This window comes from Mustela nivalis (assembly GCF_964662115.1).
Source record: "Mustela nivalis genome assembly, chromosome: 9".
Classification (NCBI taxonomy): Eukaryota; Metazoa; Chordata; class Mammalia; order Carnivora; family Mustelidae; genus Mustela; species Mustela nivalis.
This window is the reverse complement of record NC_139028.1, coordinates 119,442,147-119,462,923: the sequence shown is the minus strand read 5'-3', so window position 1 is coordinate 119,462,923 and position 20,777 is coordinate 119,442,147. Positions and strand designations below refer to the sequence as shown.

The following is a 20,777-nucleotide window of genomic DNA, read 5'->3' as shown; positions in this document are numbered from 1 at the left end:
CCTCCGGAGCTTCCTGTCTTGCTTGAGCAGAGAAGTAATGCGACCGAGACGCCAGGAGCCTTCTGCAGCCGCCGGCGCTCTGCTCTCCCCGCAGCAGGCGCTGTTCCGGCGTCCCTCCCTGCACGCTCTAGCCTCCTCGGTCTCTCTCCTCGCCTCGCAGAGACCTCGGGGCTCTGTTTGGGGTCTTCCTCCCGAAGCAGTAAGCAGGAGCACTTGTAAGCCTCATCTTGGTTCTTCTCTGCCTCTCGGTGATCACTCTTGTCCGTAGTCTGCTGTCCAGTTCCTGAGAACAGGTGTTTAGTTGCCTGAGGTGGGAAGGTAAATCGTGTCCCTGTTTATCACCATTAGGTTTTGGGGAGAGGCGTTGAGTCTGCAGTTGGATATGAAGTCCAAGACTGGAATTCCGAGAAGAGGTCTGGGCTGGGGTAAAAGTACGGGGCATTCCTTGCAGGTGTTGTTTGAAGCCGTGAGCCTGGGAGCTCACCGAGGGAGTGAGTAGAAGTCACCTGTAAGGAGAGCTGTACTCTCACTCCTATGGCTTTACTGCGTGCCCGGCATGCTTCTGAGTCCGCTGCCTTCACTGCTGAATCAGACCGTCATGGTAACCTCACAGTAGGTACAGCGGTCCTCCCTGTCCATAGATGGGCAGCCTGAGGCCCTGAGCCCACGGCCATGTGACTGCCCAGGAAGAGGTAGAACCGGGGTCACACCGCGGCGACCTGCTCCGAGTGTTCTCTCCTGAGCTCAGTGCTGGCCCGGCTCTCGGGCCGGTGGCTGGAGCTCCAGGCATGCAGACCGGAAGCAGTCAGGAGCGCCGCGTCCAGGTGGGAGGCACACAGGCCAGTGAGGAGGAAGCAGTCTGGTGCAGAGGTGAACTTAATGGGGTCGTTTAAGGGAGAATAATTGGGAAACCCGAGAGTCAACCCTCGAGGAGCTCTCCCGTAAAGGGGAGAGAGAGATGGTGAGTGCAGGTTGCGGAGGGCGAGTGAGCTCTGTCGCTGCTGCGACGGGTGCGCAGAGTGAGCGGCCGGGCCCAGCCTCCTGTGCTCGCTCCTGTTTGTGGGTCAGGAGCCCTGCACGGCCGGGCCCAGCAGGGTCCTCTGCCCAGAGCCTCACAAGGCTAAGATCGGGGGTTCCTTCTGGAGACTCTGGTGGTGATGCTGCTTCCAGTCAGTCCTTGTAGCACAGGGATGGGGTCCCCTTTCCCTGCTGGTCTCCTCCTAGAGCCAGCCCACCTGCCTTCTCAAGGCTCGCAGGAGGCCTCTCCAGGGAGTCCCTTTCAAAGTACGATCTCGACTTGGCTCATGTTCCGCCTCTAGGCAGAACGAGTTCTCTGCTTCTAAGGGCTCAGATTCGATTGGGCCGGTCAGCAGGACCCAGGTCCATCCCCTGTCTTAATTACACGTGCGGAGTCCCTTTTGCCCTGGAAGATGTCCCAGGAGGCCCTAATTTTAGGGTGTGGGTGTCGTTGCAGGATGGGGCGGTGGGGTGGTGCGTATTCTGCTATCACAGTGGGGTCAAAAAGTTTTTTTGAGTTTAATTCATTTGTTCATCAGTTCACTGAGTGCCAGTTCTGGACAGTGAGCAAAATAGACAAGAGCATCGCTGTGTGGCTTACATTCTGGCGAGGGAGACGTGATGTAAGCGCGACACTCCGCACCCCGTGCACCGCGTGTGAAGGGGGGACAAGGCGGAAGAAGGGAACCGCAGTTGAGGTAGTGCAGCTGGGGGTCAGGCCCCCTCTTCAGTGCTGGGGGACAATGCGGCCGGACTGAGGGTTCAGGAGGGAGCCCGGGACGCTGGAGTCGGGTACGGGGGGCACGGGAGACGCTGGGGGTCTCGTGGCTGATCGGAGAGCTCTGGGTTTCATCCTGAGTGACGGGGAGCCAGTGGGGAGGAGGGCGGGCGGTTAGCAGAGAAGGGACTTGCTTCGGGAAGAATTCTGCTGGTGGTGTTGGGAAGAGGAGGGGTGGGGAAGCAGGCAGAGGGTTAGGAGGCTCTGAACCAGGGAAGGAAGGTGAGGGCCCTGGGGCGTGGGGGAGGTAGAGCCTGTTTGTGGGCTGCTGGGAGAGAGAAAGAAGAGCCAGGGAGAAGGTGCGGGAGGGGTGGGGAAACGCTGAGGAGCAGGGGCGGTGGTGTGAGCGCTCCAGTGCTGTCGGGGGGGGGGGGGGGGGTGTGAGCGCTCCAGTGCTGTCGGGGCAGGGGGGGGGGCTCTCTGGTGGCCAGTGGGGGCGGTGAGGGAGCGGCTCTTGGGGGTAGAGGGGAAGCCGTGGGGTGGCGGTTCGGGAGAGCCTAGGAGAGCCGGGCAGGGCTTCCCTGGGCTCCCGGCGCGCGCGTGCGAGGCCGGCCCAGCGACTGGGTGTGTGCTTTCCGCAGGCACACTCAGCTGTCCGGGCCGTGTGTGGTGCCAGGTGGCCAGGAATTGGATTCAGCAGGGAGGGTGCCCAGACAGAGAAGCAGGGTCAGGACTTGGCACGTGTGGTGGGGCTGAAGCTGGCTGCGACGGGGTGACCATGGGGAAGGGGCAGGGAAGAGGGAGGGAAAGAGAGAGGGAGAGGGAGAGAAGACCAGGTCCTGGGGTCGGGGGGCTCATGGCTGCCAGAAGACTTGGCTTACCTGCCGGAGTGGGCTGGAAGGTCGGGGCTGGCAGGACACCTGCGGTGGACCATGGGTGGGAGGGTGACTTTGGCGGGGTGTCTCGGGCGGGGACCAGACCATGTGAGGAGCGGAGGTCAAGGCCATGTGCGTGGACATTCATCACCAACGGTGGTGAGCCGGGCGTGGCGTGGAGAGAGGTCGTGTCACGGTGGGCAATGGTCTTCTCCGTTGTGTGCATTCTTGTTATTTTCCTGTCTCGTCTGGTCCTGAAGGTTTTGAAAAGTTACAAGGAGGTTAAAATCAAGAGTGCAGTTTAAGCAGTTCCTTGTAAAACACTTGACCTCGGCCTCATCTCCCCATTCCTGAACCGCAGAGTCATTTATTTTCGTTTCACGGCATTTTTTGTCATATTTACTGTAAAAAAATGTAATTACTGAATGCCATGTTATACCACTTATGGGTGTTTCTTCCCACTTAGTTATGATTTACTGACTTCTTACTTTGGAGGGTAAGGATTTAATTTACCTGAGCTTTCCTTGTGTCATTCTCTAACATGCCGCAATATTTTGTTTAATTAATGTATAGCATTTAATGTCTGAAAATACTCTCAGCTGAGAATGGTAGTCAACTTTTTTTTAAAGAAGATTTTCTTGGGGCGCCTGGGTGGCTCAGTGGGTTAAGCCTGTGTCTTCGGCTCAGGTCATGATCTCAGGGTCCTAGGATCAAGCCCCGCATCGGGCTCTTTGTTCTGCAGGGCGCCTGCTTCCTCCTCTCTCTCTGTCTGCCTCTCTGCTTACTTGTGATCTCTGTCAAATAAAGAAAGAAAATCTTAAAAAAATTTTTTTTTCTTTATTTATTAGAGTAGGAGAGTGAGAGCAGCAGAGGGAGAGGGAGAAGCAGGCTCCCCATTGAGTAGGGAGCTCGACGTGGGGTTCACTTCCAGGACCCTGGGATCACGACCTGAGCCAAAGTCAGATGCGTTACCAACGGAGCCCCCCAGCTGGCTCGGTAATTCAACTTAATATCTTTGGTGTTAATTACTGCTTTCGTACTTTTGTTGTTTTTAAAGATTTTATTTTTAAGTAATCTGTACTACTACTACGAGCCCGTGTGGGGCTCGAACTTATGATCCTGGGATCAAGAGTCACGTGCTCCACCAACTGAGCCAGCCCAATGGCCTCTACTTTTTTTGTATGCATTAACGCTCCGGTTGCTTTTCAGCCGTGACCGTCTGGGTGTGACTGGAAGAGTCCGGGTCAGCCGGCAGCCTCTCAGCCCCTACCTTGCGTGTTGGACATGGCCTTCGTGCGGTGATCGGTTCTGCCTCGTCCTCTGGACTGGTCGGTTCTGCTCACGCTGTCCTGCTGGGACTTCCCTTCCTTGTAGTCCCGAGGGCCTTGTCTCTGGCTGGACCTCCGTGTCTGTCCTCTGGGCTGCTGTTGCTTTGTGCTGGGTGAGAGTGTGTAGCAGGTAAAATTCTTCAGAGATTTTGCAATTTTGAAAAGAATGCGTTTTTTTACCATTGTACTTTATTGAGAATTTGGCTCTGGTAGAATTCTAGCTGAAAGTAACTTTTCCTCAATTTTGAAGGCTCAGCTGTATTCCTGGTGTCTAGTGTCTGCGATTTTAAGGTGCTGTGCCAGGGGCGTGGCACATGGTGACCTTTCTCTCTCTCTCTGTTTTTAAAAATTTTATTTATTTATTTGAGAGAGAGAGAAAGAGAGAGAGGATGAGAGGGGAGAAGTCAGAGGGAGAAGCAGACTCCCTGCTGAGTTCAGTCCTGGGACTCCGGATGGTGACCTGAGCCGAAGGCATCCGCTTCTCGGACTGAGCCCCCCGGGCTCCAGGTGACCTTTTTCGTCTGGGTGTCCTCTCGGTGTGGGTGTGGGCGCTCGTGTTTTATCTCTTTGATAATTCCCTTTCACTTTCTTCTCCTTCACCGGTCTTCTGTTAAGAGGTGAGGGTTGACCTCTTGACTCACATTTTCTTGCCTTTTTATCTTTCCTCTTCCATTTCTTTTTCCCTGTGCTCCTTCATTTCTGACACTTGCAACTTTGTCCTCTGGCCTTTCTTTTGAACTTTTAAAAATTTCTGCAAGTACTCTTATAATTCGAGGCCTTTCTTATTGTCTGAGTTCTCCTTTTTTTGGTGTTATCTGGTTCTTAAAACTGTATTTTCGGGGCACCTGGGTGGCTCAGTGGGTTAAAGCCTCTGCCTTCGGCTCGGGTCATGGTCTCAGGGTCCTGGGATCGAGCCCCGCATCGGACTGTCTGCTCCGCGAGGAGCCTGCTTCCCCCTCTCTCTGCCTGCCTCTCTGTCTGTCAAATAAATAAATAAATAAAATATTAAAAAACCCTGTATTTTCTCTGTATTGCTTGGGAGTGTCTTGCTCCGTAGAGCCTCTCCTGCAGGCTCGCTCTGGTCTCTGGGTCGTGCTGTGGGCACTTCCCGGACGCCCGGTGGCGGGACCCTGGGCCCGCACGCGCCTGGGCGGTCAGAGCTCCCGCCGGAGGCCTCCCTGCTCGGTGAGGGGGAGGGGTCTCTGTCCCTGGGGGAACCTGCACGTCAGTGGTCTCCTCAGTCTCTCCAGAGGGACGCTTCAGTCTCGTCTCTTGCCTGGTGAGGCAGGCGGGAGCTGTAAGCCCAGCTCACCCGGGACGGCGGGTTCCCCACCGGTGAGTCGTCACTCAGGGCTGCTCTTCTCGGTGCGGCCCCGTGTCCCAGCCTCCGCTGGCGTCACCGGGGCTAGAGCTTCTGTGTTCCTGCTTTTCCAGAGGGGGAACCTCTGGTCTTCTGCTGGTGGTGGCGGGTAGTTTGCCTGACAGCAGGGTGTGCCCGAGGGAGCCCGCTGCTCCCTGCAGAGGCTTAGCCCTCCTCCCGAGGCCCACCTCCCGAGGCACCTGGTGGTTGCATTCCTAGGCCTTTCCGGTCCTCGGTCCTCGGGAGGCTCGTTTCCACTGGTTCTCCCTCTCGCGGGCGGCTGGGCCCCAGCTCGCGCTGTCGGTCTGAGTGGTCGCTGCTTGGTCCTCTCTTTCCGGCATCCCTGATGGTGGCGACGGCTCTTACCGCCCGGGCTTCTTCTTTTACGTAAGTTTCCAACTGACTTTATATACATGTATTCTGCATGTATACGTGTATATATTTATTTTATTACTTATTTATTTAAAAGATTATTTATTTGTCAGAGAGAGAGAGAATGCTAGCGGGAGAGAGAGAGTGCGCACAAGCAGGGGAAGGGGCAGGCAGAGGGAGAAGCAGGCTCCCCGCTGAGTAGGGAGCCCCATGTGGGACTCGATCCCAGGGACCTGGGATCACGACCCAGGCCGAAGGCAGATGCTTAACAGACTGAGCCACCCAGGCATCCCTGGCTGGGGTTTTTTTTTTTTTTTTTCCCCATTTAAGATTTTTATTTATTTATTTGACAGAGAGGGACCTAGCAAGAGGGAACATAAGCAGGGGGAGCGGGAGAGGGAGAAGCAGGCTTCCCGCTGGGCAGGGAGCCTGATGCAAGGCTCAATCCCAGGACCTTGAGATCTTGACCTGAGCTGAAGGCAGATGCGCAGCCCTCCCCACCCCCAGGCACCCTCTTTTTTTTTTTTTTTTTTAAGATTTATTTGCTTATTTACTTTAGAGACTGAGAGAGACAGAATGCGATTGAGAGGGCGGAGGGAGAGAGTCTCAATTAGACTCGCTGCTGAGCTCCGAGCCTGATGCTGGGCTTGGTTTCCCCACCCGGAGATCCTGATCGGAGCTGAAACCAAGAGCCAGACGCTTAACCAGTTGTGCCACCCAGGCAACCCCAAACTTAGTGGTTTGTTAGCTCAGTGTGTAAAAGCTCTTGGGACAGTTCAGCTTATGATGAGTACTCAGACGTACGCCGTTGTTAACGCGTTCTGTGTGCTGGGCCTGCTGTCCTCACGGAGCATCGACTGAGGACCTGCTGAGTTCCAGGTCCTGTCCTGCGCTCCGAGGCCACACCAGTGACTCGGACGCACAAGTCTGCCTACATGCAGGGAGCTCACGTACATTCTGGTAGAAATTATAGCTTATGTGGGAAGACAGTAAGTGCAAGAGAGAGAAGTTAGGGGGAGAAGGTGGCGGGGAACATGAGGCTGTGTTTTCAACTCCAAATAGGCTGATCAGGATTGGTCTTGCTGCGAAGGTAACTGAAGGCACTGGGCCATAGGGAAGTGAGCGGGAGAACACCTTGGACAGAGGGAACCACACGTGGGAAGGCTTCCACGGGGCGGGGGGCGGGGGAGATGAGCGGTGTATGCAAGAGGCAGGAGGCCGGTGCGGCTGCAGGAGAGCGAGCCCAGAGGGAGGAGCCGGAGGGTCGGTCAGAGTGTGCGGAGCTGGGGAGACAGGTGCTATGGAGGGCCTTCGTAGAGCATCGGAAAGACTGTGGCTTTTTCTTTCTTTTTGTTTTTGGTTTGTTTGTTTTTGCACATTAAACATTGGGAATGATGAGACATGGTCTCTGTCCTCAGCGTTGCTCAAGCCCTTGAATGCATAATGTTAAGTGGTGTGAGATGAGTAGTGACAATGAGTGATGATGAGCTTAGGGGAGAGCAATCAGGTCATCCAGAGATAGTATTCGGGTCAGGTCTTACTAAGCTCACAGTGCAAGGAGACGGCCCAGGAAACTGGGGAACACCGTGCGTCTCGCTGAAGAATGGCAGCAGGATGCGTGGCGTTGTGGGCGGTCTTTAGCACGAGTAGTGTCTGGCAGGTGGTGGGGTTCTGGCGGTAGGACAGGGCAGGAGAGACAGGCCGGAGCAGAGCATGGGGGACCTCCTCTGGAAGATGTGGTCCACTGATGCATTTTAAGCAGGACAGTGACCCTATGCAACTTATTTTTTCTTAGTAAAATAGTAATTTTGAACGCAGAGGATGGATTTTAGACTAGGCTTAGAGGCGGGAAATTGCTTTGGTCTAGGAGATGGTGAGCGTCTGAATCGAGGGAGTAGGAATGGAAAGGGGTGGATTTTGGAGATGCCGAGAGCAGAATCGACAGGGCGCGGGGGGTCAAGTACTCTTTCCTAGTAGTGGCTTTGAATCTGTAGCAGACATGCCATTTACTCAGAGTGGTGGATTGAGAACCTCTATCAGTCCGTCCCGCTGTAAAGACATTGAAAACAGTGGTAAAAACGGTCTAACCGATTCTGCCAGAGCTCTGGAAATTAGCCAAAGGTTCAAACAGTGTCAGGCGGATTTATTCAACAAAACTGTTGAACCTCTAACTTGACCTCCTCTGGTTCTCCTCTCGCGTGATTTGCAGCGGCATTGACAGTGAGCAGCTTCACAACCAGGTAGCTGTGGAGACAAGCAGCCTTGCAGCCACTGGAGAGACCGGACGGGTTCGGAGCCCCTCAAAAAGTCCTGTTCTTAGAGCATGGTTACTGTCTGGCCAGGCTTGTAGCTTTCCGGAAAAGCCCCATTTGCAGAACTTACCATTATTTGACTTTGTTCAGTGGGAAAAGCCCTGTCCTAGTGTGTCGTGGGAAACAGTCAGTGACATTTGTTTAATATCACAGTTGGGGGCAAGCAGGCAACTGGCCTAAATCTTCACAGGAAGATGCAAAGAGTGACATGCCATCGGGGTGCTCTGACAGGCTCTGACAGGTTTCTGTGGGTCTGGAAGGCCGCCTGAGCGCAGGATTGTACGTCTGCCTGGGAAGACTTGAGAAGGCCGCAGGCTGTCACCTCCGGCCAGTCGTGAGTCCGGGTGCCAACAGGGAGTGGCGCAGAGGCAGAGTTCCATCCGGCCCGAGTGCTGACGGGCTTAACACCCAGAGTTCCTTGGCAGTGTCTGGGACACTTGCTCAAGGCCCTGAAGGAGATCCCCGGTCAGTCAGGAACTGACCACTAAGTCAGCTAAGCCAAGACTGAGGTAGCTGTAAACTCTAGGGAATTACAGACTTTACAGAACTAGTTCAGGAAGTCACTGAAGAAACAGGCGCAGCCACAGACAGAGTAACGGCAGATAACACCAGCGACTCCCGGGGAGGGGCATTTGGGTCTCCAGAATCGCCACATTATATTACCTAAAATGTCCAGTTTTCAATAAAATTATGAGATGTACATAGAAAAAGGAAAATATAGTCTATACACAGGGAAAAAAGTAGCCAGTAGAAACTATCCTTCAAAGGGTCCAGATGTTGAACTTATTAGACAAGGTCTTCAAATCTGCTATTCTAAATCTGTGCCAAGAACTTAAACTGTGTCTGAAGAATTAAAACATGAAAATGATGTCTCACGAAATAGAGCATATCAAAGAAGAGGTAGAAATCATTAAAAAAAAAATAGAAGCTCTGGAGTTGGAAATATAATAACTAGATTGAAAAATTTACTGGAGGGGCTTAGTGGCAGATCTGAGCTGGCAGAAGAAAGAATCCGTGAATTTGAGAATTGGTTTGTTAAGATAATTAAATTAAGATCAATATCAAGGTAAGTATAAATCTAATCTGAGGAACAGAAAGAAAAAAAAACAAAGAAAAAATGAACAGGGGCACCTCGGTGACTCAGTCTGTTCAATGTCTGCCTTTGGCCCAGGTCGTGATGCTGGAGTTCTGGGACTGAGCCCTGTGTTGGGCTCAGCAGTGGAGTCTGCTTCTCCCTCTAGTTCTCTCTCTCTCTCGCTCGCTCAGTCTCTCTCAAATAAATAAATAAATATGATCTTTTAAAAAAAAATTGTATTTATTTATTGGACAGAGAGATCACAAGTAGGCAGAGAGGCAGGCAGGGAGAGAGGAGGAAGCAGGCTCCCTGCCGAGCAAGGAGCTCGATGCAGGGCTTAATCCCAGGACCCTGGGATCATGACCCGAGCTGAAGGCAGAGGCTTAGCCTACTGAGCCACCCAGGTGCCCCAAATAAATACCATCTTAAAAGAAAAAAGAACAGAGCTTTGGAGATCTGTGGGATGTCATCTAGCATACTGATACACCCGTAATCAGAGCTTCATAAAGAGAGGAATAGGAGAAAAGTGCACGAAGGTTATTTGAAGACATCAACTCCCTGCTTTCGGTCTCAGACACCTACCTGCGCATCCGAGATGACCTCTCAGAAGGATCGATCTAGGGAGATCAGTATCTAGACGCGTCACAGTCAGTCTGTTGAAAGACAAAGACATGGGGACGTTCTGGAAAGCAGTGAGGAAAGTGACTTCTCATTTTTGAGAGACCTTCAAGATTCACAGCTCACTTCTCATCAGAAGCCGGGAGCTCAGAAGGCCGCAAGAAAATGCCTGTCAGCCAAGACTGTGTCTACAGCAGAAGCATCCTTCAGACATGCGGAAACTAAGATACCCTTACGTAAACGAGAGAGAGGGAATCTGTTGTTCGCAGACCTGCCCCACAATAAATACCAAAGGGAGTGCTTCAGGCCGAAACGCGGGGCATTAAGTCATAGAGGCCACGAAGGAAGAGCCGCAGCTAAGACTGTGTGGGGCCTGTGTGGGTGCGACTAAAAGCGCAGGTGGTTTGTTTTTAACCACCTTTTGTCTTTTACCTGGTTTAAAGGACAATTGCATAAAACAATCTTAATTTAAATACAGTTTAAATAGAACTGTACTGATGGGCTTTTAATGTATAAAGAGGTGATTTGTATTACAGTAGTGCAAAGGAGGGAGCGGGAGTGGACGGCGCATCCCAGTGTAGAATTTCTCCGAACTGTTACAGTTACCTTCATGTTAACCCAGACTGGGTCGCTTTAAGTTAGGGTGCTAATTATAATGTCTAGGCAACTACTAGGAAAGTCGCTAAAAAAGTACAGAAAAAGAAACAAGGGAATTAAAGTGGTGCACTAAAAAATAACACAAAAGAAGACTGTCAGGGAAGAATATAGGAACAGAGGTACAAGATATATCAAAAATAAGCAAAATGGCAGATAAGAATCCTACCTTATCAGTAATTATTTTATGTAACCAGATTAAACGCTTGCATTAAATGGCAGACATGGGGACACCTGGGTGGCTCTGTGGGTTGAGTGACTCTTGCTCTAATCTCAGGTTTTGGTCTCAGGGTTGTGAGTTCAAGCCCTGTGTTGAGCCTTCTTAAAAAAATAACAGAAGCAGAGGTAGTCTTTAGATTAAAAGACAGCAAGTAAGAGGAAGAAAAATAATATGTCTTGTAAGTAGTAACCAGAAGAGAGCTCAAGAGGCTGTGCTAGGATCAGACAGAATAGACGTTAAGACAAAAATTTAGAGACCTAGAAGAACATTTTATAATGGTAAGGAGTGACTCTCTCAAGATACATCAGCATAAATGTAGTCCCACTTAGTAACAGAGCCCGAATTACAGAGACGAAATTCGTGATAAGCTCAGAGGGAGAAGTAGATGACTGTGATGTTGGAGACTTTGCGCCGCTTTCAGGGATCGACACACAAGCAGACATGATTAGCAGCGGATAGAGACTCCGCACTGCGGACCAGCCAGACCTGACATGTATGGACTATTTCCCCCCAGAGCGAGCGGAGTTCACACCCTCTCCTCCAGTGCACGGGGGCATCCTTCAGCCTAGAGCGTCTGTTAGGCCATAAACAAAAGCCTCAGTGAATTTAAAAGGATTGAAATAATACAAAATATGTTCTTCAGCCACAATGGGATGAAAGTAGAAAAATCAGTGATAGAAGGAAATTTGGAAAATTGACAAGTTTGTGAAGATCAAACACTGCCCTCAGGAGCCACCGCGTCACAGAAGAAGACACAGGGTGTTGGGTTGTAAGCTCCTTGGGAGCTTCCTGGGCATTAGTGGACGCTAGGCTCTGTTTGGAGGGCAGGGAGAGACGGACTGAAGAGCGGGCTGCTGCAGAGTGGTAGGCGGCGGGTTTCATAAGCAAAACTACTTAACAAGTGAGGACGGCTTGAGCAGCTGCAGGACTCACGGGTCTCTGTGTCCACTCACCACTCCTTACAAAGTTTCCGTAGAGGCCTTGACTGGCTTCAGTCACGGGTACTGTCCAGATGGTCTCAGGACCGCATCGATCTCTCGAGGCTGTCCCTACACTTGCTGCAGCTTTTGGGAGAGGAGAATCCAAGGGGAACCCACATTCCAAGGACAGGGTGGCGGTGAGGAGGTGCTGATTGCCTGCGTCTAGGTCTCTGGTTAACTGGGAATCTCATCTTCTTAATGATCTCCCTGAACAAAGGGAGAGTAAAAGAATAAGATAAATGAAAATAGCCCAATCTGCCAAAACGTAAGAGATGCAGTAAGAGCAGGGCTTGGGGGGGGGCTTACAGCTGCAAATACCTACTTAAGAAAGAAGATCTCAAATCGTTAGCCTAATATTTCACTTTAAGAATTCAGGAAAAAAAAAAAAGAGCAAACAAAACCCAAAGCAAGCAGAAAGAAGAAAATAACAAAGATTAGATCAAAGATTGGTTCTTTGAAAAGATCAGCAAAACTGACAAAACTTTAGCTAGACCAAGAAAAAAAGGAAAGACTCAAAATTACTGAAATCAAGAATGAAAGAAGGTGGGCGCCTGGGTGGCTCAGTGGGTTAAAGCCTCTGCCTTCAGCTCGGGTCGTGATCCCAGAGTCCTGGGATCAAGCCCCGCATCGGGCTCTCTGCTCGGCGGGGAGCCTGCTTCCTCCTCTCTCTCTGCCTGCCTCTCTGCCTGCCTGTGATCTCTGTCTGTCAAATAAATAAATAAAATCTTAAAAAAAAAAAAAAAGAATGAAAGAAGGGACGTTACTACTGACTTTGCAGAGATAAAAAGCATTGTAATGGAATGCTTTGAATAATTGTATACCCCAAATTAGGTGATTTATTTTTTTTTTTCAAGATTTTATTTATTTGACAGAGAGAGACACAGCAAGAGAGGGAACACAAGCAGGGGGAGTGGGAGAGGGAGAAGCAGGCTTCCCGCCAGGCAGGGAGCCTGATGTGGGGCTCGATCCCAAGACCCTGGGATCATGACCTGAGCCGAAGGCGGATGCTTAACGTCTGAGCCACCCAGGCGCCCCCCAAATTGGGTAATTTAAATAAGATGGAGAAATTTGTAGAAAGACACAAATAACTGAAATTGACTCAAGAAGAAACAAAAAATCTGCATAGGTTTACAACAAGTAAAGAAATTGTATTAGTAATTTAAACATTCCCACAAGAATAAATCCTGGCCCAGATAGCTCCACTGGTGAATTCTATCAAGCACTCAAGTAAACAGTTCTGATCCTTCCCACACTCTTTGAAAAGACATAGAAGGGCACCTGGGTGGCTCAGTTGGTTAAGGGTCTGCCTTTAGCTTGGGTCATGATCCCAGGGTCCTGGGATCGAGCCCCACGCTGGGCTCCCTGCTCGGCTGGGAGTCCGCTTCCTACTGTCCCTCTGCTGCTCCCCCTGCTTGTGCACGCGTGTACTCTCTCTCTCTCAAATAAATAAATTTAGAAAAAAATCTTAAAAAAAAAAAAAGAAATAGAAGAGGAAGGAATACTCTAACTTATTCTGAGGTTATTATCATTATTTTTAAAGATTTTATTTATTTGACAGACACAGATCACAAGTAGGCAGAGAGGCAGGCAGAGAGAGGAGGAAGCAGGCTCCCTGAGGAGCAGAGAGCCCGACGCGGGGTTTGATCCCTGGACCCTGAGATCATGACCTGAGCTGAAGGCAGAGGCTTTAACCCACTGAGCCACCCAGACGCCCCTCTGAGGTAATTATTATACTAATAACAGGATCAGACAAACACATTAGAAGAAAGAAAACTACAGTATGAAATCTGTTGTGAATCTAGAAGCTAAAGTCTTGTTTTTTTTTTTTTTTAAGTTTATTTATTTTTTAATCCTGTGATCATGATCTGGGCCGAAGGCAGATGCTTAACTGACTGAGCCACCCAGCTGTCCCGCAAATACACTCTTAGGATAGAAATACTCAACAAACTAGAAATATGAGGGAGTGTCTTGATTTGATAAAGGATATCTATGAAACGTCTACAGCTGAGATCTGACTTAATGGTGAGAGACCGAATATTTCCCTTTAAGATTGGGAACATGACAAGGATGTTTCTGCTGTCACTGCTCCCGTTTACTCCTGGAGATTGTAGCCTGGGCAGTGAAAAGAGAAAGGGAAAAGGGTATCCAGGTTGGAAAGAAAGAGAACGGACCCCGTGTGGAGCTGCCACCATTCTGTGCATAGAAAATCCTAAGGAATCCAGGAGAAAACTGTTAGAATTACAAATGGGTTGAGCAAGGTTGTGGTATATAGAATTAATAGAGAAAAGTCAGTTGTATTTCTCTACACCAACCATGAAGGAGACTGTCCTATTTATAATTGCATCAAGAAACAAAATACAGGAGCACCTGCCTGGCTCAGGTGGCGGAGCATATATCTCTGACCCTTGGGGTTGCGAGTTGGAGCCCCAGGATAAACTGTGAAGGAATAAGCTGTAGCAGCATGTGAGGCTCGTACAGTTAACTGCAGACAGTTGTTGAAAGGGAGTAAAGGTGTCCTAAGGACGCCCCATGTTTGTGGATTGGGAGACACCAATAATCCCCAATTAACCTAGGGATTTAGTGCACCCTTATTAAAAAAAAGATCCTCGGTTCCCCCTCCCCCTTGCCTCGAGATAAGCTGATTCTAAAATTCACATAAAAATTCCAGGGACTCAGAGTGGTCAAAGTAGTCTTGGAAAGGATAAGCGGAGTTGATGGATTCACTTCCCTTTTCCAAAACGTAATACAAAGTAATCAAGACAGTGTCGTTATGGCAGAACGGTAGGTATAGATTAATGGAATGATACTGAGAAGACAATACATTTTACATTTTTGGTCATTTGATTTTTGACAAGAGTGCCAAGTGCCGGTTCAGTGAGGGCAGAGAAGAGTCTCTTAGTTAACGGTGCTGGGAGAACCGGACATCCGCGCGGAAAAGAATGAAATTGACCCCTGCCTCACACTCGCCGCAAAAGTTAACTGACAATGGTCCTAAGCCTAAATGGGAAAGCTGAAGCTATAGAACTCTTACAAGGAAATATAGAAGTAGGTTTTGGTGACCTCGGGAAACGGTCAGACACACTGACAGAAGTGTAAGTGACAAGAGAATTAGACTTCATCAGAATTGAGCCTTTGATGCTTCAGAATGCTCTCAGGAAAGTGAGAAGCCGGGCACCTGGCTGGCTCGGTCAGTGGGCCATGAGACTCTCAATCTTGAGGTTGTCAGTTTGAGGCCCACGTTGGGCACAGAGATTCCTTAAGAAGTAAAACTTTAGGGGCGCCTGGATGGCTCACTCCGTTGAGCCTCTGCCTTCAGCTCAGGTGGCCACCCCAGGGTCCTGGGATTGAGCTCTGCATCGGGCTCCGTGCTCGGCCAGGAGCCTGCTTCTCCTCTGCTTCGGCCTCTCCTCCCTGCTTGTTCTCGCTCTCAAAAAAAATAGAGTATTAAAACCCCAACAAAATGGGGGCGCCTGGGTGGCTTGTTTGGTTGAGCGTCTGACCCCCCCCCCCCTTTTTTTAAGGCTATTTCTCTCTCTCTTTTTTTTTTTTTAAAGATTTTATTTATTTGACAGAGATCACAAGTGGGCAGAGAGGCAGGCAGAGAGAGAGGGAAGCAGGCTCCCCACTGAGCAGAGAGCCTGACGACGCGGGGCTCGATCCCAGGACCCTGAGATCATGACGTGAGCCGGAGACAGAGGCTTAAGCCCCTGAACGTCTGACTCTTGATTTCAGCTCAGGGCATGGTCTTAGGGTCTGAGTCGAGCTTGGGTGGGCTCTGCTCTCAGTGCGGAATAAGCTTAGGATTGTCACTTTCTCTCCCCTTCCCTCTGCCCCTCCTCCCTGCTTGGAGGTTCGCTTTCTCCCAAATAAATCTTGGGGAAAAAAATATCAGAACATACTAGTGATTGCCATGGAGGAGGTTTGGGGCTTGATCAAAAAAGGGGCAGGGGGTTAAAAGGAACAGAGTAGCGGTTATAAAATAAATCAGACATGGGGATGTAATGTATGGCTCATAATACATAACCGCTTAGTAGGATGACAGACGGCAGCTGCATTTAGAGTGGTGATCCCTTTTCTAAAAACATTACAGAGAGAAAGAGCCTGTGACCGCAGGAGCCGCGCACCAGAGAGTCTCAAGCAGACGCCCGCCTGGGTGTGCGGCCGGGGCCCCATCTCACCACCTGGCAGATCCCGCCCTGGTCTAAAGCTGGGAGTCAGACAGTACCTGACTGAGCCAGCCGGGTGCCCCAGGGGCGGTCCCTTTGGAATGTATATAAACGTTGAATCCCGGTGTTTTATACCTGAAACTAACACGATTGTGTGTCAGCCATATTCAGTGAAGAAGAGCCGGTCCGGCGGCCATTTGTCAGAGGTCAGGGTGTCTCTATCTCCTGTGGCAGAACGACTTTGACCTTGGAAGTCTTTTCTTCTGATTTGTGGTCGCTGAGGGTTTCTGTGCTGAGACCGCCACTTCCTGCACAGGAGTAAGGAGAAAATGTGCAGCGTATCCCCGAGGAGGATTCCTCAGCCCTTCTGCGCTCCCGGCGCTGTGTGCAGTTTTTGCTTGTTACGGCGCGTTGAAGGATGGTCGTCCCCTGTAAGGAAGGAGAAATTGAGGCACGGCAGGGCCACGCAGCTGCGGAGACATGGGGCAGCATTCCGGTCCCGGCTCGGTGGCCGACTTTGTGGACCCCCGTGCTTGCCCCTTCCGTGGAACTTCAGCAACAGTATCTTCCTTCAGAAATGGGTTTTTGGGGATGTGCGCCTGGCTCGGACAGAGAGTGTAACTCGTGATCTCGGGGTCGAGTGCCAGCCCCACATTGGGCGTAGATTGCTGAAAATAAGTAAACTTAAAAAAAAATAGGCTTTTGTTTGGTAAATTTTGGGCTTTAGGTTTATGTAGTGAAAGCATTTATATACAGACCAAAGTTCTCTATTTAGACCAAATTTTATTGTGAATTTCATACTTACACCCTTCACATTTTAGTGGTTTGGTATCTTTGGTGAGTTGTGATGGGCTCCTGTACTCTCTGTTTCCAAAGTTGGGGTCACAGAACATATTACTGTCGGTTGATTAGTTCAGCATGGAAACAAGAAGAAATCATTAACCAGCATGTTATTCCAGAAGAATGACCAGGGGCCATAATTCTGAAAATCCAGGAGCTTTTATCGAAGCCTCTCCACAGAGTGCGTTCTTTGCTACTTACTGGGCACAAATTGTAGCTCGTTTTTGGGCAGTGGTTTTGGGCTAGTCCAGGTTATTCATTAGCTCGCAGAGCTCTAAGTTCACTGTGGGTCGGATTGCCTGCTAGGAGCTCAGTGCCCTCAGCAGCTGCCTGACCTGCTGCGTTTAGATAGAGACACACAGGGTGGCCGAGACCAGAATGTCTTCACCGTGGAGCAGGTCAAGCCCGGTGAGGCTCGTTGCTGCAGTCCAGTTACTCTCGTCGACAGATTTTCCCTTCGGAAATTGGTTTTTGAAGTCGGGGTGGGCAGTAAACCTCTCCCCATCCTGAAAGCTAATGCTTCATCTGAAAAGATGTTTTGCTAGATTTGCTCCCAGCAGTGTGGGGTGGCTTGGTTGCTCTTGGTGTCCTCTGCCTGGAGAGAGGTACAGAATGAGTGAGAAGGAACTAGCCTTTGCCAGGGAAGCCCTTGCCCAACCCCGGTGGACAGGTTGCTCTGCGATGTCCTCACGTCACGGACAATGGTGAATTGATGGTGCACCGTGGAAGGGGCCTCCTGCCTGGGCATTTGGTAAATTTAGGACATCTTGTTGGTTTGAATGTGTTAACCCTTATATGGATTATCGGTCACTTGCAGTCATACTAGATTTCCTTATTTTTTATTTTTTAATTTTTTTTTTTAAAGATTTTATTTTTAAGAGAAATCACAAGTAGATGGAGAGGCAGGCAGAGAGAGAGAGGAGGAAGCAGGCTCCCTGCTGAGCAGAGAGCGCGATGCGGGGCTCGATCCCAGGACCCTAAGATCATGACCTGAGCCGAAGGCAGTGGCTTAACCCACTGAGCCACCCAGGCACCCCTATTTTTTAATTTTTTAAAAAAGATTTTATTTATTTGACCCACAGAGATCACAAGTAGGCAGAGAGGCAGGCAGAGAGAGGAGGAAGCAGGCTCCCCACCGAGCAGAGAGCCCCATGCGGGGCTCGATCCCAGGACCCTGAGATCATGACCTGAGCCGAAGGCAGAGGCTTGACCCTCTGCGCCATCCAGGTGCCCCTAGATTTCCTTTAAAACTTACCTTAGACCGGCATGTTCGAGCCCAGTGCAGCAGGTGCAATTCCCCTTTGGCGTTTTCAGGGTTGGTGCTTGGGGATAGCCTTGGTCAGTGGAGTCCGAGCCGCCCCGTGTCCAGTTAAGGGCTCCATCTGTGGGCTGTGTTGTGAGGGCTGGTGCTCCTTGGCCTCCATGGTGGTGTCTCTGCGTGAGATGGTGGCCCTGGGCCATAGTCTGGGCCCAGCCCAGTGATTTGGGTGGTCTGGCCTAAACCGGAGCCCAGGGAGGCTCCCGCACTGGGCCCTCCACTGAGGTGTCTGTGCAGCATCTTGTGAGTTCCCCTCTTGCTGGGAGTCCCTGCGTGGGCTGATGGGCTCCTCCCCTCGAGAGGGAACCCCACTCATCCTGCCCAGCCTCCTTTGTCTCTGTTGGTCGCCAGCCAGCCCTGTGGCAGGGTGTGTGTGTGTGTGTGTGTTTGCGCGTGCCTGTGCAAGGCTGTTGAGGTGGGGGAGGATCGGGTGGGGGCAGGGACAGGAAGTGCCTGGGAGACCGAGGTCACTGTGGCAGCAGGCTTGAGGGGCACTCCACCCTGTTCGGAGAGGTCGGGGGTGTCTTGAGGCTGCCATCCTCACTGCTTAGTTGGAAGGGGGAGGGGGAGGGGACGCGGCTGCGGAGGACTCAGGGTGGGGGGAGAAGGGCATGGCTAGGGGTTCCAGAGAATCTCCGTGGGTCCCCCTTACGGGAGCGTGATGCACAGTGCGCGGGACCTCGTGCGCAGGCCGCGCTGGAGGCGTGGATGGCCCCCTCTGCCCGTGGAAGAGACTCGGGTTTCGTGCAGGGGAAGCTGTGGTCAGATGCACCCGAGGACCCAGCAGGGCAGCGTCCAGCTTCGGCGTGAACATCCCTGCACTTGGGTCCACTGCCTCACTAGGCAGTCTGCTCTTCTGTTCTCTGCGTTGTGCAGGAAAACAGGAGGCGTCCCGGGAAACCTGGGCCTGGAGGTTCACGAGTTATGCTAAGGGGAACACCCTCGTCACTTCCACCGGGGTGATGGCCCCAGAGGCCCTTCCACGTGCCCTTTCCCATTCACCTCCCCAAAACCTCTGCACCCCTTACGGGTCTCTCACACGGGTGCGCCTGAACGCTGTGCTTCGGTCTTGCGCGCTCCTAAACATTTCCTGTTCTTCAGTATTTCCGTCCGCGTTCCTTTCCTCACAGCAGGCTGTTGAAGACCCAGACGCGTAAGGGGCGTTACGTTGGGAACCCCTAGCGGGGTCCCCCGTGCTCTTGGCCGTCTGGCAGCTGGGGACGGAGGCCAGATCACATGTAGCTGACACCTTGGCCAGACTCGAGGTGCTGCCCTGCCGTTCCGGGGGGCTCGTGCTGTGTCTGCTGACGCCCGTGACCTAGCCGCTGTGCGCCTCCCTGCTCTGTCCCAGGCAGTCCTTTGGGAGGACGCCCGGTGGTGGTCGGCCCGTCCCTTCCATGGACGTGTTGGGATGCTCGGACCGAGAGCCCCTTCCCTTCCTGAGCGGCTGCCCGGGGGCGCTTCATGTGGAAGAGGCACGACAGCTGCTTGGCTCTTTCTTCCAGTGCCTAGTTTCCAAGTTAATTTGTTCCTTAATATCCTCAGCTAATGAGGTGCTTTTTTTTTAAATACAATTTTGAACTCACGGATTTAATTGTTCTTGTGAATTTTGGCCACGGCACTTTTTATCCTTTTTGGAGCTCGGGCCGTCCCCCCTTTGGCTCACGGCGTCTCTCCGCTGGGTGCCGAGTGTTCCCGACGTGGCCCTGGTGCTGTGCGGCTTTGAGAGTCCTCGTCAAGTCCAGGTGGCCGTGGGCCTCGCCCAGTCGTGGGTTCGGCAGTTTTGCCGGGAAGCCTGGCTTCTTGTAGTGTGACATGGTGCTCCCGGAGCACAGCCTGGAGGTGGGGGTGCGCTCGGCCACCGACATCGTCTTGTTCTGAGCCTCCTGTGAGGACAGCTGGAGGGGACACACGTGCGCATCTCGAGGGGAAAATGCCTCACGAGGCCCTTGTGGACTCTAGCTCAGGTTGGGACAGCCGGGCTTTTCTCCTGAAGCTCGTCCGCCCCAGGATCTCGAGGACGCTGGGGGTGCCCGGGTAGGCTATGTCCTGATCGCTCGTGAGTGACCTTCATGCTGTTGCAGCACGACAGGCTCTGAGCCCGCCACCGTCAGTGTGGTGACGGGGCCACCCGGCCCAGTGCCGCTCCTGCCCCGCCCGGCCGCGGCCTGCGTGTTTTCCCCCTTTCCTCACCTCCGTGCGGCTCCGTGGCTGTCCCCGGGAGCCTCGGTGCCCGCTCGCTGCCATGGACTGTCGCGGGGGGCCTGCGGCACGCCCATGGCGCTCTGGACCCTCGCCCTCGGTCAGGTTTGCGCCGGGCGCGCGGGGGCTGACTGTGCTGGATGGAGAGTCCCGGTCGCACGTTTCCTTGCGTGGGGCTCTGCCGTCACGTTTGCTTCTGTGGCGGGGCTCGGCCAGACTCCGAGTGTCTTCGATTTTCCTTCTCGCGTGAGCTGCTTGCGCTTCTTCGGTGTTCAGAGGACTTTCCCTTTGCAGTCGGGCGCTGTCATGAAAGTAGGTGTCGGTTCGTGTTATTTGGGGTCAGGACGCCCAGGTACAGGTGTGGAGGTTTCGGGGAGGCCGTTGGGTGACAGCTGCAGTCTGCCCTGCTGCCGCGCTGGCCCTTCCCTTCGGGGCTCTGCTGGCCCCAGGGTGGGTCTCGCTCCGTCACGGCGTTCGCGACTTTTGTCTTGAGCCCTTCGTTGCTGCGCGGCGCCAGGAGCGTCCTCGTGTCTTCTCCTGCCGAGACCTCTGTCATCTGTGCTCGTATCGCTGCCGCGCTAGTCTTCGTTTCCGGAGCGCTTACTTCTGATTTACTTGACGTCTGTTCCCGGATGCCTGAATTTTTCTAGTGGACTGTGTTTTCTTCGTGTCTCTCCGCATACTTTGAAGGAGAGGGCTCTGCTTTTGCTTGCTTCTGGCCG

The 20,777-nt window shown here is 52.0% G+C and overlaps 1 protein-coding gene across 12 annotated transcripts in view; it reads left to right on the top strand.

The window, feature by feature from the left end:
- Positions 1–20,777, top strand: part of AP2A2 (adaptor related protein complex 2 subunit alpha 2) — a 78,745-nt gene that overhangs the window by 11,686 nt on the left and 46,282 nt on the right. The window contains exon 1 of one of the 12 annotated variants that reach the window (XM_082749343.1): positions 3,946–4,068. The exons of the other annotated variants lie outside the window; for them this stretch is intronic. The gene's annotated coding sequence lies outside the window, so the exon portion shown is untranslated. Of the gene's footprint in view, positions 1–3,945; positions 4,069–20,777 lie in introns of those variants that run through there. 12 annotated transcript variants of the gene reach the window in all.